This window comes from Rattus norvegicus, chromosome 7 (assembly GCF_021556685.1).
Source record: "Rattus norvegicus strain SHRSP/BbbUtx chromosome 7, alternate assembly SHRSP_T2T, whole genome shotgun sequence".
Taxonomy (NCBI): Eukaryota; Metazoa; Chordata; class Mammalia; order Rodentia; family Muridae; genus Rattus; species Rattus norvegicus.
Window position 1 is genome coordinate 119,802,505 of NC_141540.1, and position 17,414 is coordinate 119,819,918.

Genomic DNA, 17,414 nt, shown 5'->3' on the forward strand with positions numbered 1-17,414 from the left:
ACTCCCCATCCTTCCACCTTCTGGGGCCAAGGCTTGGGCCTCAGGGCAGGACAGTAGGGTTTACTGCTGCCTTCCCCTTCTAGAGGCTTCTAAGGCAAACAGTCCTGGATCTCTGCTCCTCTATGAAGCTGGGAAATTGTGCCACCACCACTGAACTACCTGGCAGGTTGATAAATTAGTGGGATCTCAAGTATGACAAGCCCTGGGAGAGGAAAATGCAGGCACCGGAAGTAAGAGGCTCTGGGGTCAAATACAGAGCTGTGTGACCCAGGCAGGTTCATCACCCTCTCTGGGCTCCAGTCTCCTTGCCCAGAGGTGCCTTTTCAGTGGCTCAGGCATACCTAACATATCCTTGAATGTCAGCCCTGTGTGGCTAATGCTTCAGTTAACAGACGAAAAGACTGGCGTACTAGACTCAAGGCAGTAGGGTACACACTGACCCTCATGAGTTTCCTCCTCAGTGTACCCCTACCTGACAGAAGCCTGTCCCAGCCCCTGGGAGGCTAACTTCTCTGTCAAATTCTTAGCTGAGACCTCAACCGTAGGACCTTTGCACATGATTCTGCTTAGCATATACTTTCTCAGCACACCCACTGCCTGACCTCAGTCAAGTCTCTGCTAAGCTGCTCCACACCTCACCCCTGCTTTGTCACTAAGCCTGAGAGAACCCCCTTGTCGCTCAAGCTAGCTGTGGTCCCCTCACTGCACTCAACTGTGACACTAGGTCCTCAGCTGCCACCCACTCCCCTATACCACCAGCCAGAACAGCACACGCAGTGCCTCTCGTTTACTGGTGCAACCCCCCCCCCCCGCCCATGCTTTCCATAGCAGGCCCCGGCACACCAGGGCTGGGCCACTGTGTGCAGGAAGAGAGGCTGAATGAAACCCATGACTCCTCAGGGCCAGGGTGTCAGGTCAGAACTCACCATCCATGGGGGCTCTCGATGTGTCGGGGAATGCCCTGAGCCTCCTGGCCTTGTTAGCCCCTTACACTGTTCATTTCAGACAGAGACAGAGGCTCAGAGAGGTTTAACTATGCTCAAGGTCACACTGCTGGGAACCTGAGCCAGCCTGAGTCTTGCTAGGGTCTCTGCAGGGACTGTTTGCATCTATAACACTCTCTGTAGGTGCCTGATGCTTGCTGCATCCTCTCCCTCCCCCACCTCCCAACCATGATGTCAGCTCCATCCTACCCTAACTTCAGCCTTCCCAGGTCCTACAACTGTGCTACCTGGAACGCAGAATCAAGGCTGATGTCTGAGCCATCACTTCCACCAGGCCTGGCTTCCTACCTCTGTCAGAGCAGCAGGGGCATGCGTCAGTGTTGCTCTCACCTTGTCCTAGATGTCACCCAGGCCCCGGGGCCCGTGCACACACTGCCCGACACCCTCAGAACGTCCAGGACAGCCGGGGGCCTCTCTGTCTCTGTCTCACCCGAGGTGCTGGGTTTCATCCACCCCATTCAGTCACGTCCCATTAGTCTCAGCCCACAAGCCAGCTGCTCTGCATCCCCAGGGAGCTGGCCTCTGCCCTCTGTCTCAGCACCCACACTGTATTGCCCCTTGCTGGGAGCAGCCATAGCTGTACCATGTCACAGGGAGGAGCTAGCAGGCCAGAGGAACACGCCATCCCTCCAGGCACACACAGTCAGGCACCACACCTCCAACACCCCATAGAGGCTGCTCTTGTACCTGCTCTCTCTGCACAATAGCCACAGCTTGCTGTCTCTGAGCTTTAGTGGGCTTCCAAAACCAAAAAGGACTCCCCTCTCCACCCTTTTCCACATGTATGGGGCTTGGAACTCTTGGCTGGAGACATAGCCAAGAAGGGCCTGCCTTAGGTGGGGCCCTGACACAGGAAGAGCATGGCTTTGGGGCAATGAGGTCTGGGGAGTGGGTTCCTTGTGCAAGGCCTGAAATTTAGGATTTATTGTCTGTGGGCCTCAATTCCATCAGTTGAGAGAACAGCGGTGTGCATGGGTCTTGGGTTCTGTCCACCGTGTCCCTCTCCCAGCTCACAGGTTCCTCTACATCCCTACTCCCAGCACTAACCACAGACAAACCTCCAAGCTGCTGCAGACAGGAAGTCAAGGATTGCTACAAAGCCTTGGGCTTGGCCAGTGTCCAGAGTCTGCCATGGAGGCCCAGCCCTGGTTTGTGAGCAGTTCTGCGATCGATACTTAGCCTGACCCAGCTCCTGCCCACCCCAGCCCCAGCCAACCCAAGGCTCCAGGCACAGAGGCCCTTAGGTGGCTCTGTAGGGAAGTCCATTCTAACAGCACCCCAGTCACTTCCTGACTCTTGCAGACCCCGTCCCACCCTCGCTCAGGGTGCAGTCTTCCTTCTCCTCCACCATCACAGGATCTCTCCTCCCCTGGAACCCAACTCCCCTCCTAGCCTCTCCTCCCCACACCTGACCCTGCCCTTTCTCTCTCTGGCCTCTCCCCCCCCCAGCCTCTCCTGTCTCCCCACCTAATCTCTTTTCCCCTATAATGCCTGCCCACTCCCAGCCTGGCCTCTCCACCCACATTGCCCCTGCCCTCTTCTGCCTGACCTCTCCTCCCCCACTCGGCTCAGCAGCAGCCCCTGGGCACTACTCACCGGTCTCCACTGGACCCGCTCTTGCACAGTGCCTGTGCGCGCACGCTGCCTCTGCCTGCATGGCCTCCATTCATTCATTCAATAAACATTTATGGAACACCTACTATGTACCAGGCACCGGCTAGGCCCACCCTCTTGGTTCTACCTGCAGTCTGCTCCTCCTCCAAGGTCCCAAGGGTGGGCATTTTCCTGCCTTCCAATATCCTTAGGGTCGTTCCAAGGCAGGGCAGTTTGTCAGGGGACCTCTGGGGAGAAGCGGAGGCTCCAGGTTGGAGCATGCAGCCCACTGGGGCTAGCCTGGCCTGTCAGGAGAATACATGGGCAGAAAAGGCATCAACTGGGGAGATCACTCATGTGGGGAGGGGAAATGGGCCTGTGAGCCTGTGCTCTTTTGAACACCGCTATGCAGAGGAGGGGACTAGGTCTCCAGCTGCTATGCAGTGCCAGTCTCCTCCTTGGCCCCAGGCTCTGACTCATGCAATGCCAAGGGACCCTGCTTCATCTGGACAGTAATTACATTTTGTTTTTAGCTAGCTGGCAATTGGGAAGCTTGGGAACTCTCGTCTTTAAAGCATCCCTGTTTCTGGAACCCGCTAGCATCCTTAGACAACCGGGTACACCATGGTTCTGCCTGCTCTAGGACAGAGCAGGAGGCACGGCCCTCCCTGACTGTCGCCCTGATCCCTGGGAACTGTTGGTTATGAGGCCAACAAGATGGGGACTCTTGGAGTCGGGGTAGAAACACCAGCTTGCATGGGGACCCACCAGCAGGCTGCTCCTAGCCCACACATCGGACCTTTTACCTCCATCCCCACCAGATACTACTATGCCCCACAGTGGTTCTGGGTCTCAGAACTCTTAAGACCATCAACAGCATGGGGTATCATTTGGGGAGCCTCCAATGGTGAGTCTAGGGTTCTAGAATGTATCTGTGGCTCTTTGGTCCTACCAGTCTATTGAATCTGGGCCAGGACTAGGAGTCCTCCATTCTCCAGGACTTTAAACTGTCCCGTGTGTTCCTGGCTTCCCCTTGGCTTTTAGCAGGGAGGTCTTCAAAGAGCATCCCACACCTGATGCCCTCCTCTGAGGACTTCTGATTCTCACCTGCCCTCCACAGTGCTACCTGGGTTTCTGGGTCACATGGGGATTCCAGCTGAATTTTCAGAACAAGCCCCTACCCTGCCACCTGGCCTCTGCTGAGTTCCTGCTCAAAGCTGCAAGGACATCGGGCCTAATCTAACTCATGAGCCAAGTTTGGACCAAAGGGCTGGGGGTCCCGGACAACCAGGGTTTCCTCCCATGACTCACTGCCTCTCCCAGACCCCAGCATCCAGGTGTCTCTGGACTCTCAGCCCCACCCAAGGCTGTGGCTAAGAACTCCTCCCAGGTCTGAGTCAGCTATCTCCTTCCTACCTCCAGGCAGGTGGTGGCAAAGGCCAGCATGGGTGCCACCTGAGACGGTGTGGAACACCCTCTCCTGGCCCTGAGGGTAGTTGCTCTGGGAGTTGGGGGCCAGCCTGAAGGCTGTCTTGGAGGCTGCAGGGGGCCTGCAGCTGCAGCCCAGAGAACAAGGAGGCTCTGTCCGCACCCAGGGCCCCGGAAACGCCACTGGGGGAGGGCCACCTGTGACCACAGTGATGACATGCCTTAAATCATGGAAGCTCCTGTGTCTACCCACTCAGGGGGTCTCTCAGGCTATCCTGCACGGTCAGGGCCATACTCTCTCATCACACACAGGGGACCTGGCAAGCTATCTTCCTGGGTGTTTCCTCTTCTGAGAAAAGGGGACAGGAAGGGGTCTCACTATAGGGAACAGCTTAGAGGGAGCAGGGTGTGGCACATAGTAACTGCTCAATAAAGTTGACTGCTCCAGAAGGTTCTGGAGGCTGGCTCCGGGAGCAATGGTGCCAACTGGCAAGCCTCTAGCCTCATCAGCTCCATGCTGACAGTGGCCGTGCAGAGCCTGTGGCTTGGTCCCTGCCCTGCTCTTTCCTCTGGTCCTGAGAGCACAGCACCCAACTCTGTCTCTCTCCTGACCCCTCTCTGAGGTCCTGGACCCTCAAAGCCCATTTCCCACCCCAGCCTTGAAGCCTGCAGCAGCCTCGGTTTCTCTCCCATTGCCAAAGCACAATGGCTGTTATAATTAACGGATTATCTCAGCGCGACAGCTGTGCCCCTTTGAAAATTAGGTTGAATAACAAGATCCTGATGTATGGTAATTTCCTTTCATCTCTCTACCACTTCCTCTCTCCCTAGCCCCAGCCCTGTTACGAATGCAAATGCTCTACTCCATTCCAAACACCTTCCTCCCACTGCAGCCTCCCCTTCCTGGGACTGAGCTTGGGGTCTGCCTTCCCTGACCTCCAGGGGTCTCTTGCCACCCATGTCTTGACATCCATTATGCCTCCCTCTCTGAAAACATGGTGGGCAGAGGGAAATAACAGTCATCCCAGTCTGAGGAACTGCATAGCTGCCTTTCTCCCAAAGTCCCTGTCCCTCAGAAGCTTACCTGGGGTACCAACCCCAGCTTGCTGCTCCTCTCCAGCCTGCCTCCTGCCCCAGAGTACATCTTGGTCCTCTCTGTGGTTCCTAATAGATGCTTTGTGATACCCACCATCACCTACCTACCCCCCAACAGCCCTGCTCCCGTTGCCTGTCTCCTCCCTAGCACCTGGAAGGACAGACACTCTTCCCGCCCCCACACATCCTGTCTGGCTTCTCTCCAGCTCCCCACCCTAGGGATCTTCATGCCCACCAGCCCCACTCCTGCTGGACTCCACTCTGGCAGCATCCTGACTGGTCGACCTCCTGGCTTTACCAACTATCACATCTATCCTCCTCCCGGCAGAGGGAGAAGAGCTAGAACGCAGAGCTTCCCTGATTCCTGGCTGACAGGGAAATTCCAGCACACCCACAGCCCAGCCCCTGTGGCTGGAACCTGCTCTCCTCATCTGGTTGGGGTGTCCCTTATGGGTCCCTATGGCCCTTGGGCTTTGTCCTTCTCCATCCCTAGCAGAATCCTGTCACTTGCTTCTCCCCTAAGACTCAGTTCTCCAGGGAAGGCCCGCTTCTGAGTCTCCCCACCAGCCCAGTAAACACCAGCCCTCAGTAGGTGCTCAGTGAATAGCTACAGCTGCTAAGTAGAGAGGAGAATCAGCCCTCCCATGAACAAATTAAGAAACCGAGGCTCAGAGTGGCTAATGGTCTCTCACACAGTCATGCAAGGCAACACCCAGACTGGAGCCCTGCTCTTAGGTCTGAGTTCTTTGTGTTCTCTTCTGAGGCTGTAGGGGAAGACGTTCCCCACAGTGGGGTGGGGGTTCAACACCTGGAAGCCTTAGCTGGGGAGACAGGATCCCAGGCCAGACTGTCACTCTCTATAGCTAACCCTGAACCCCAAGCCTCAGCCTACAGAAAGGAGCCACCTCTATACTGGTCTATAAGGGTGGCATCTGGGAGAGCCCTGCCATGGCTCTCAGGAACACCTCAAAGCATTGGGGTAGACAGGGTGGGAGAGTCACACAGAGTACGGACCCTCTCAGCGAGAGGTAATGGTAGGAGCATTGGTGGGTTGGGGTCAGATCATTACCCTGGGCAATGTTGGGTTGGGTCTGGTTTACTACACTGTGAACTGGGCCCACAAATACCCACCTCCATGGGCAGTGGTAAGGACCAACCATGACATGCCCAGCACAACACAGATGCCACACTAACTACATGGCTGCTGGTCCTATGGGAGTTCCAGGGACAGGAAGAGGAGGAGTTTGAGACAAAGCAGCCATGTGTCCCTAACTCGCTCCTCAACAGCCCATTATGGCCACCACTGCCCCAAACAGAACTCACATCCTCAAACTCTCTCACTTTCTCTGAGCTCACACCCTAACATCTCCTCCTCTAGCCCCACAGAGCCTCTGGGATGCCTGACCCCATGCCCTCCAGGTTTTTGTTCCTGAGCCTGAGGAGTGAGGGTTGTTCCCACCTGTCCCTCACCGCCTTGGGGCCCAAAGCTCAGCCCCTTCTCTGCAGGAGGGGGATGGCCTCCCTGCTCTACTCCACCCCCAATAAGTGGCCCATGGAATCCTGAACAAGCCTGGCCCCACCTTGCCCTCCCATACTGGGAGGGGAAACTGAGGTATAGACAAACAGTAGCCTTCCCATGATGCACTTCAAGCCTAGGCTCTGCTCCTCCAACCCTCCACAAGGCTTCTCTCTTGGTACCAGAACTATCTGAGAATGGGAACCCCCACTTTCCTCTCTGTGTTCCCCAGTGCCTAGCCTAAGGCCTGGCGCATAGTAGGCACTCAGTAAATGTCTGTTGAATTGAATTGCACTCAGGGCGGCCAGTCGTCTCTGCTCTGGAAGAGAAGCATAGAGTTAGTGGAGCTGTTTCCATGGCAACCAGGGGCTGGACCACACTGTTGAGGGAGGAGTTCAGTCACCCGCTACCAAGGACCCCAAGGGCCCTGGAGAGGGGCCTGCTGAGAGGGAACATTCAGACTTTGGTGAGTCTGAATTCAAGTCATGCTGCCCCTAGGGCCTCATAGGCCCCATCTAGAGGTAACACTTTGGTCCCTTCCAGCAGATGACAAGGACCAGAAGAGATGCAGGAGGCATGCACATAGTGGCCTCCAGCTTAGGAGCTGCGAGTACTTGGTACCTAATGACTATGAACTGCCTGGGAATCATGCCCATTCTACAGCTGAGAGGACTGAGGCTTGGAGCAGGAGCAGGGCTGCCCTGGATCCCGTGCTGTATAGGCAGTCTCCCTGCAGAGTTGGAAGAAGCAAGGCATGACAACGACATCCTCAGACAAAGACACAGACCCCACCCCCACCCCACTGAGGGTGGCCCCAGTTCAGCCCAAGCAGCTGAAGACTGTGCAAGCCAAGAACCCAGCAAGAGTTCCCGAGCACAGAAGGGCAAGGTGAGAAGGGGGCTCACCCCCGTTTGCCTCTCCCCACAGGACGAGCTCAGATACAGCAGCCCCCCAGAGGGTTCAAAGCAGTCCTCAGATCCCAGGTTGCCATAGCCTTAGCAGACCCAGAGTTAATATAGATCAGTGGGGTCTATAAATATACAGCTAAGTTGGCCCCGCAGGGCCCCAACCCCAGCCCTGTCCCAAAGCCGCCTTCCTTCTGGGCCTTGGTTTCCATGTCTGTCACAGCAAGCTGCACCAGAACAGAGCCTGTCAAAGTCAACAGAGTTCTACCCCAGTAGGGCTGGCTAGGAGAGAGAGGCCCTTAGGGCCCAGGTCAGAGCCCCAGAAGGTAGAAGAGACAAAGGAGGCTCCCCAACCTCCTTGTTCTCTCACAGCCAAAGGTATGGAGGCTGGGGCCTGCTCACTGCCTAGGAGTGTGGAGCCATAGTGAAAGAGACCTAGAGTAGAGGTGGGGCTGCGACTTCAACATCCTACAGCCAGGAGCCAGGAGTCACAAGAGCTGCCTCCATGGGCCACGCTCTGGGGTATCCTTTGCCCTCTGGGGCTATCCCAGCTTGCAAGAGGAAGCAGCAGGGCTTCATTGGGGGTGAAGCCAGGAGACAGCCCGAGCCACTCTGCAAAAGCCAGGGTGCAGCAGAGCCCAGCGTGGCCTCCATGCCTACTCTGGAGCTGGAGGAAGGAAAAGGCAGATGCCACAGGCTGATTCCATGCCCACAGCCAGATGTGGGTCAGAGGCAGAGGCGCACCTCCTGGTGCCTCGAGAGCACCAGGCCCTGCACGCTTAGGATATCAGCCACAGCAACAGGAGCACTTGAAGGAGAAGACAAGGCAAGGCTGAGAGGGGACTGTGTAGCCCAGCGGTAAGCACATCTGGGATCTGACACAAGTGCCTACTGACTCATAAACATGCCGTCCCCAGCAGCAATGGCTGCAGCATCTAGGTGCCCCAAGGCCACACATGGGGAAGGAGCAAGGTCTCATGGGAATCTCAACTCACAGGACTCACACAGCAGGTAGAGAAACGGGAGAACCTTAAGGCCATCCCCCCCTCTGCACCCCTTAGGACAAGACCCGGAACACTCCTGAGCTGTGTTCATGCCCTCTGAGTCACAGGATGACAGCTCAAGCCCGCCCCTCACAGTCAGCAGCCTGGACATCACTGGGCATCCTCAAAGCCACCTTCCAGACCCCATGCAGCTGCTACAAGAAGTGAAGGGTAGACCGACGGTCCCTGCCCCCTTTACAAACTGTAGAGCATTATCCTTCACCAGCTTCTATAATCCTTTCTCATCTACATCTCAACTCTCTTTCCTCCGCCCCCCAGGTTAGGACAGAGGACCTCACAGGTACCCGCCTAGCGCCCCTCACAGCCTTTCTGTCCACTCTTCTCAAATCCTGCACCAGTGTGGATAAGTGCGCCCCAGGCCTGCCTTAGCGCACAGGGCTTGCCTCACTGGACTCTCTGCATCCTGGGAGCCAGCCATTAGTCTGTTGGTTCCATCCATCCTACATCAAGGACATAGAGGCTCACGGTGGTTAACTTGGCTTTCTCAAGACAGCCGCACGAGAAACAGACGTTTCGGCCGTGACTCCGTTGAGTCGGAGGACCTGCTTGGGTGTCTCCAGCACTCCGGCCGCTGTGGTCCCCAGTTCATCCATGCCCACCTGCTCCCAGTTTATACAGCTTCCCAGATGTGTACAATATTCATGTTTTCACCGCAACGGCTCAACACCTCCCCTCCAAGGCCTTCGGGAGCCCCATTAATCATTCAGACACACCTGCATATTCATTAACTTCTGAATTAATACAGAGTCCTTTATTACCTCAGGCCTGCTGCCTGCATTAGAGACACTTGGACTTCATTCATTATTAAACTCCCCTGATAAATGATCACATCTCTTCTTCACAAGGGAGGGGCACAGCACCCAGACCCGCGAGCCAACAGGTCTGATCCCAGTATCAGCGGCTGTGTGACCTTGAGCAAAACCCTTACCCTCTCTGGGCTTCGCACATATTGAACTGGTAAAATCAGACAGGTCAGTCGCCACTGGCCAGCTTTGTCAAGGTAGTCTTATCCCACCCTTTGTCCCTGCTCTATCAGTTTCTTGGACTCACTCATTCCTTGCTCTCCAGAAGTGAAGTGACCCTAAAGACCACCCAGGGTGGGCTCTGTCACTAATAGTGGCAGGGATTATAGCAGCCCCCAGCACCTCCCGAGCCCATCCCTGCCCCAGGTCTTGAGCTAAGCCCAGCACTGTTCCTCATAGCATACACCGTGTTCAGTATAGAGAGGCAGACATGGGGTGACTGAGGCCAGCAAAGTCAAGCTTCTCTCCCCAGAATGGCTAGGGCTGGCTGTGAGCTCCACAAACCATCTGGTTCAGGCCGGCTCCATCCAATGCCTCCTGCCCTCACGGATCCTTCCACGCGCATGCTTGCCGGATGGAGACGCACATAGCTGGCTTCCTCAGCAGACATCACATCGGTCTCCATTATGCCTGGCGCCTAGAGGCCCAAACGAAGCGTGAGGATGCCTTGGTTTGTATCCCCCTTGGCCCCCACCCTGCTGGTGGAAGAACCCTGCCTTCCACCTCCACCACGCTCCTCAGGTGGCTCCAGGCTGAGGGTCACCAACGTCAGCAGGTCTAGCTGCCTCCCCACCCAACTGAGATACAGGCCTGAAGCTTTGTTCTCATCCTCTGGTTCTATCACTGTGGGCCCCCTACCAAGCCCCTGGGTGCCTCTGCTCCATTACTCCTCATGCCGAACTTTGGCCTCTCCCCCCTCCCTCTCATCCCTCATCTACAATCTATGTTGACACCTGCCCAGGTCTCACACTTGCTGCCCCTCTGCCCAAGCCAGTACAGCTCTTAGGCAGATAGAAAGCAGGACTTCCAGCATCCCTGCATCCTCCCATCCCAAGGGCCACCCATTGGGGCCTCCTCCTCAGAGCTAGTCAGGAGCTGCCTTGGGCCCAGGTTGAAGCTGGAAGTCTTCTTGAAGGTCACCATCCCCCAAGGACCTGGCTGTCCCTCAGACTCTACCCACCTTGTCTGATTATGGGTTCCTCCCAGACTTGTGGCATCACACAGCAAGCAGCCCCAACCCACAGCCCTGGTAACAGACAACTGTGCACTTGATACCCCATAAAGAAGCTTCCTATGGAGTCCCTGTGGCCAGCACTGGGCCACCCACCACCAACAGCTTAACCAGACCACTTCTCAGATGAAATCAAGACCCAGAAAGACAGAGCAGTCTGGCCAGGACAGTGTGGCTGGGATGTAAGCACTACCCTATAAGAATCTGGCTATGGCAAAATGGATATCAGGCCCTGACCACAGGTCGGATTATTTAGTCACTCACACCCTGAGGGATGGGCCTAGTTGTCCTACCCATCGGAGAGATGAGGAAATGGGCCCACAGCAGTGGAGCCACTTGCCTAAGAAGCTAAGAACCCAAAAGCATGAGATTGCCCCAGCTGTACCTCTCAAGCTGCTCTGCTTAGATTGCTCGGGAGTGGGGGAGAAGACACGAACACCACCAACAGCAGAGGCCTGAGCACAGCAGCAGACACCAGTCCCTCACAACCTCCACCTCCTCTGTAAGTGCGGGACCAGACTATCCAGCGCCTCATCAAAAAAACTTTCTCCATCGACCATCCCCAGACCCTGAGCTATAAAGACATGTGGAATGGAGGAATGGAGGGGGTGGGTACTGACTGTCACCAAAGGGATGGGAGATCCAGGGAATGAGTGACAAAGAGTGACATGGGACAGGCAACAGCCAAGCCCTGAACCCCAGGGCCACCAGGAAGCTAGAGGACAGACAGAAGCTGGGGAGTCTGGGAAGCTATGCACCCAGAAGTCTATGTCCTGCCAAGTACCCTGTCCACCAACTGCACCTGCCAAGGTCTTGTAGCTGCCTGGACTGGGACTCAAAAGGGAAGCAGGGATAAGGGGTCAGGAGCGTGGGATGGGACACACGGGGACCCCAGGCAAATCACAAACCACAAATGCACTCAAGCTTTAGAGTCTAAAGATACCTTCCTGAAAGTTATTTTGTACAACAGTCAGCTCCTAATTTCTCTTATAAAAAGCCACTGGGCTGGGGGTTGGGGATTTAGCTCAGTGGTAGAGCGCTTGCCTAGGAAGCACAAGGCCCTGGGTTCGGTCCCCAGCTCCGAAAAAAAGAACCAAAAAAAAAAAAAAAAAAGCCACTGGGCTTGCAAAAGCAGGGCGGCCTGCCTAGCTTTCTGGACACATCTGTGTTGTATGGTCCGCAGGAGCCCTGCAGAGGTGGGGGGAGCATGATCGCAGTTCCCTGGCCCCCCCTACACAAGGTAAGTATACAGTAGGTGATCAGTAAATGCAGCCAATGCTAACTGTCAGAACCTGTGTCCCCAAGTCTGTGATCAGGCACAAGTACCATCTGTGGTCTTCCACCTCAACGAAGGTCAGAGCCAGCAGTGACCACAGCCCCGAGGAAGGGAACTGAAGCCAGAGGAGGCGGTGGCTTGGACCAGCCTCAGAGCACCCCAAAGTCCCTCTAGAGCACCTCTTCTATCCATTAATATTGTCGAGCTGCTGCAAGTTCCCTGCCCCTTTCCTCAGCCCCTCCTCTCTGCCGTCTGACACTTGCTAGTCCCCTAGGTTGGTGGCTCTCAACCTTCTCAATGCTGTGACCCTTTAACACAGTTCCTCAAGCTATGGTGACCCCAACCGTGCAATCATTTTTATTGCTACTTCTTAACTGTAATCTTGCTACTATTAGGAATTGTAATATAAATATTGGATATGCAGGGTATCCAAAATGCTGACCCCTATTTGACCTCTGGAGGGTCTTGACCCACAGACTGACAACCACCCTGCTACTGCTACATCCACTTGCTAGATCCCGGCATGCTTGAGGCTCAGCAGGTCTATCCTACCTCTGCTCCTCAAGCGCCCCCATGTGTCACGGCTGCCATCACAAGGCTGCCTGTGGTTCAGCTCTGCCTCTCCCACCTTTGAGAAGACCCACCTCACACCTCACACCTCACATCTCCCCCTTCCCTCTCCTCCTTTAACCTCTCTCTACACTGCCTCCACACAGAGCTTCCCAGAAAGCTCTCTGCTCTGAGGCTGCCCCGTGCTGCTCAAAATCTTTTGATATTTCTGCAGTCCTGGAGAGGGGACCCCAGCTCTTAAAGTCATAGCAAGCATCTGTATAAGAACCTGTATCTTCCTCCCACCAGTGCTGTGAACTTCCCCAGTGTTAGCCCCGTCACTGCCTCCAGGAAGTCCTTCCTAATCCCAGGTTTCTCTACTGAATTGTCCTGTATTTGGCAGTTCACCAATGGTCCACAGTTTTCCCTTGAGAGGACCAGGGCAGCATGGGTCCCAGCATAAAGGCAACACAGAGAAGGAACAACACTGGAGGCAAAGGGACCGTGTGACCTTCCCGCAGCTTTCCCGGGGCTGTTCTCACTAGTACCCACAACAGGATCCAGGTCATTATTATCACAACTGTAGGGGCTTGACCAACATGCGGACAACCTGGCATCCCATCTTAAACCTGCCCAGGACCGTCAGGCCAGACAAGTGCAAAGGGACAGGGACAGGGACGGATGTGGATGGAGCTTCTGAGATGAGCCCAGTCCGCATGTGCAGCTGGCACAGCTGGCCTCTTATCAAGATACGTGGGCCCCACTACACATGGGCAGTCTCTGAAGGCCAGCAGCTGGCCTGGAGCTGACCCTTGCGTGCATCTGCCTGTGAGAGGCGAAAGGAGCACAAGAGAGAACGAACCTTCACAGACAGCAGCCAATTGCACCCTGGGAGCCTTGGGCCCCAAGGAAAGAGCAACAAGAAGCACCTGCAACCCAGACCCCCATTCTTGCTCTAAAGCCTCCAGCTGTGTGACCTCCGGCAGCCTGCACAGCTTGTCTGAGCCAACTTCCTCATGGGTCTCTAGAGATGCGATGTTAGATGAAATCAGAGCAGTGCACGCTCGATGCAGAGCACCTTGTGAATCAGGCCCTTTCAGGGTCCTCTTCACAAAAGCCTGCTCAGAGCCCTGCCGCCATAACTGGGGCACCAGACCTGTTAGCCATGCAATGCCATGCATGGTGACCTCAAACCTTGCACAATGCCCCCACTCTACAGGTTCCCTCTGGCTCTGCCCTTCCCTCTCACCCTTCAAAAGCAGCTGGGATGCTGGGCTTCTAGCCCAGCTGTTTCTGCCTGTGAGCCAGTGCAGCCAGCAGCAGCTCCGGCCACTTACTGAAGCCTCCCTTCCACCGAAGAGCAAGCCCTCCTCCGTCCTTCTTGGACCCAATCCAGGCACCCTTCCCTCCCTGTGTACCGACAGCTAACCGGTCCACAGACAGCTGCAGCAGCTGCCCCCAGGGAAGCCCCCTCCTGGCTGCAGCCTCAGGCTACCATCTGTGCAGCTACCTGGGTACCATCCTAGACTTCAGAGTCACCCGGTACCTCCTCGGCTCCCTGGGAATCTGACAGTCTCCTGTGGCAGGAACTTGGAAGAAGTTCCACTCTAAGCACAAACTACTTCTCCCCACACAAACACACTCTCTCTCTCTCTCTCTCTCTCTCTCTCTCTCTCTCTCTCTAGGTACATGCATGTGCACAGCATGGGAACACATGCCATACATGCACATCTGCATACCTATGCTTATGTGCCATGTATGCATGTACATATACCACGCATACATATGCATGCAATCCAGTGTGTCATACATATGTACATGCATACCACATACATGTGTGCTTATATAGATATGTGCTCACACATGTATGATATATATCTCATCTCCCCCCCCTTCACTGGGGCTGGGCTCTCTGGTTATGTCCCTTGTTTTGGCCCCTCCTTTGACCCTGTTCCTCCCCATTCCTGCCCTCTCCAGTGGGCTGCAAGCCCCCTTTTCATTGTTCCCCTCTATCCCTTTGCTCTCCCCTCGTGTGTTTGGTCTTGAAACACCATTCCCACATCACAGCTCTTGCATGCCTGACATGTTCCCTACTGCTAGAAGACACTGAATCAGTGGTTCTCCTCCAGGCCTTCCTCATGTTCCCCTCCAGGCCTCCCCGGTGCTGCCTGGTAAGCATCTCACTGTCTCTAACCCTAGCATCTGTTCACACCTCTTGGCCTACACAAAGATTCCACAGCCCCACTGTACTGGCAATTGCTACCAGGGACTCCAAGTTGCCTCTTACAGGAAGTCCTCCAGCACAATAGGCTTGGTCTCTGAGCCTGCCCTCTACTTGGCCTTGAGAATTAAGCAGAAGCTGTGTCTAGTGGCCTCTAGACACACACACACACCCCAGTCCTTGCATAACGCTTCTCCATACAGGCCCTGCAGAACTGCCTCTCCCATGCTGCCCTAGCTCTCAGGGGCTACTCCGTCTACTGTGATCCTCTTACTCACCACTTCTCCCATTCCCATGAGCCTCCAGGGTCACACTCCTAAGCTCCTGTCATGCCTGCACCCTGACCAGCTTCTGATCAGTTCTCCCTCCCTGTCTACACCCAGGGGAGGAAAGCAGCACCCAGCAGGTCCTGGCAGAGCACATGGAAGAATGGGGGCAGGGAGGAGAGATGGGGAGAGAGGGTGGATCATTAGCCTCTCTGGTCAGCAGCCCTGACCTGTCTGCAGAGGGGCCCCCATGTGGAAACCCAGAGGAAGGCCCACCTGCACTTGGGAACAAGAGCAAAGGCATCTGCCTTCTCCCTCCCCAGTCCCCTGGACTCCTGGGACTTAGCTGCCTGGACAGGCCGGAGCCTCTGAACAGGTGCCTAGAGACCAAGTCTGAGCTACCCACATCCCAGAGTCACCATAAGAGGTTCTGACTTTTGAATGGTCACAATCCACACACAGGAAACTGAGGCTTACGGTCCTGTCACATCTCCCAGAGTGGTCCAGCATCCTGCTCCTCTGGGACCACCCCTAAAAGAAAGAACACCCATTCTCCCCCCGCCCTCCCCCATGAGCCTCACACCTACCCAACTAGAACAGGTGACAGTGAGGGCTGTGTCTGCAAAACCACAGGCTCCCGACACCCTGCCCATCTCTAGGCCTGTCACCTGTCACTGTGGCTCACCGCTCCTGCCCTGCTTCTTCCTATCTGGGGAGATCCAGTGAGGGCTCAGCCCGAATCACTCATAAATCACCACATTTGCGAGGGACTTCTGGTTTCAATAGTGACAGCTGCCATTGTAAGTCACGCATGGTTTTTATTCTGCCCCTCCAGGCCCCACTCCGTGCCTTGCCTTCAGGCAGGCGTGAGGGACCCGTGGAAAGCAGACAGCGTGGTACTGCACTTAGGAAACTCACCACTCCTGAGGAGATCCACTGGAGACCAGGCGTTGTTAGTGGGTCATGGTGGGGTGGCTATGGGACTTCAGGACAACGTCCTAGGCCAGGCCAGAGTGAGGCTCTAGAGCAAGGATCAAACCCCTCTCAGCTCACAAAAGACAATGATTTCAAGAAACATGAATCACAGGAAAAGGGGCATGGCTGCCTGACAAGCCACTGTCATCTCTGTTCTCCATTACTGTCATTGTCCTCGAGGAAACTGAGGCCCAGAGATCTGAAGCAACAGGCCTCAAACCCCATTGCTCTGGGACAGCAAAGCTTGTGGCCTTTCCTATAAGTCCCAGGGCCTCTGAAGCAGCTGATGGCAGTCACTAGAACAGTCTCTGATCTAAGGGCCACGTCACTGCTGATGGCACTGAAGCCAAAGGCTCCCAGAAGCAGCAGGGCAAGAGAAAGCCTAGCCACAGTAAGGGTCACCTGGGAGCCATGGACACAGCTGTGTCATGAACTCACCTGGAATCAGCCAAAGCCAGCTAACACTGGGCAGGAGCAGAGGCCAGCCTTACCTGGAGGTCAGTGTTACCGTGTCACTGGACAGAGCCCGCCTCAGCCCTCACTTACAAACGAGGGGTACAGATTTCTGCATACTTCCCAAACATTAACAGGCTCATAAGAAAATGAGGTATTTCCTCAGCCCCCCAACACCCTGCGTTTGCTTAATTTTGTTTTCCCCTCCCTTCCCCAGCATCCGAGATGGTGAGAGACATGAGAAGCTGCAGATTCCCGTGTTTCCCTGCCAAGTGGGTCTGCCTTTACCTCCCTCCCTGCTTGCCCTGGAAGGGAACACATACACACACACACACACACACACACACACACACACACACACACACACACACATTCGGGGGCTATCTTCCTGCTGCTGTGTGACCTCAGGCTCCAGACTTAACCTCTCTGTGGTCTAATTGCCTCCAAACAAAGTAGGAATTGTGATTGCACCCTGTCTGCCTCAGGGTGGGTGTGAGGATCAAGGCAGATAATCCCAGTAAAGTGCTTAGTAGTCTCTTGGCACCGAGTGAGCCCTCAATAAATGTTAGCCCTTGTTATTATGTAAAGGGGAGAAGGAGAGTTAAATACCTCCCCCAGCTAATCCATTTGTAGAGTTTGCCTTCTGGGGCAGGCTGGCAGCTCCAAACACAGCCCAGCCCGCAGTTTGGTTGTGTTGGCTAGCTCCGTGGATTTAAACTCCAGCTTCCGTGCCATCAGGCAGAGCTGGCTGACCACTGGAGCTGGCTGCAAGCCCCACCACACCCTACTGCCTGACTCAGACCCACCCCACAGGCAGCTCCACATGAACACAGCAGGGTTCGTCGCTCAGGATTGATGTATCTCAAAAGTTGCTTCAGAGCCAGGCACAGTGGCCCGTGCATGCAGTCCCAGAACATGGGCATAGAAACAGGAAGATCAGAAATTCAATGTTAGCCTGGGCTACATGACACTCCTGCTTCTTCAGGAAAAGGGTTTTTAAAAGACCACCATGGTGGCCCACGCCTGTACTAAATG

The 17,414-nt window shown here is 55.3% G+C and overlaps 1 protein-coding gene and 1 long non-coding RNA gene across 2 annotated transcripts in view; one reads left to right on the forward strand and one right to left on the reverse strand.

Annotated features, from left to right (window-relative positions):
- The window catches only part of Elfn2 (extracellular leucine-rich repeat and fibronectin type III domain containing 2), a 50,555-nt gene that overhangs the window by 11,869 nt on the left and 21,272 nt on the right, over nucleotides 1-17,414 (reverse strand).
- LOC148004876 (uncharacterized) lies at nucleotides 6,936-9,389 on the forward strand. Its single transcript, XR_015625754.1, has 3 exons — nucleotides 6,936-7,102; nucleotides 7,183-7,524; nucleotides 8,603-9,389. It is a non-coding gene; the product is annotated as an uncharacterized LOC148004876 (long non-coding RNA).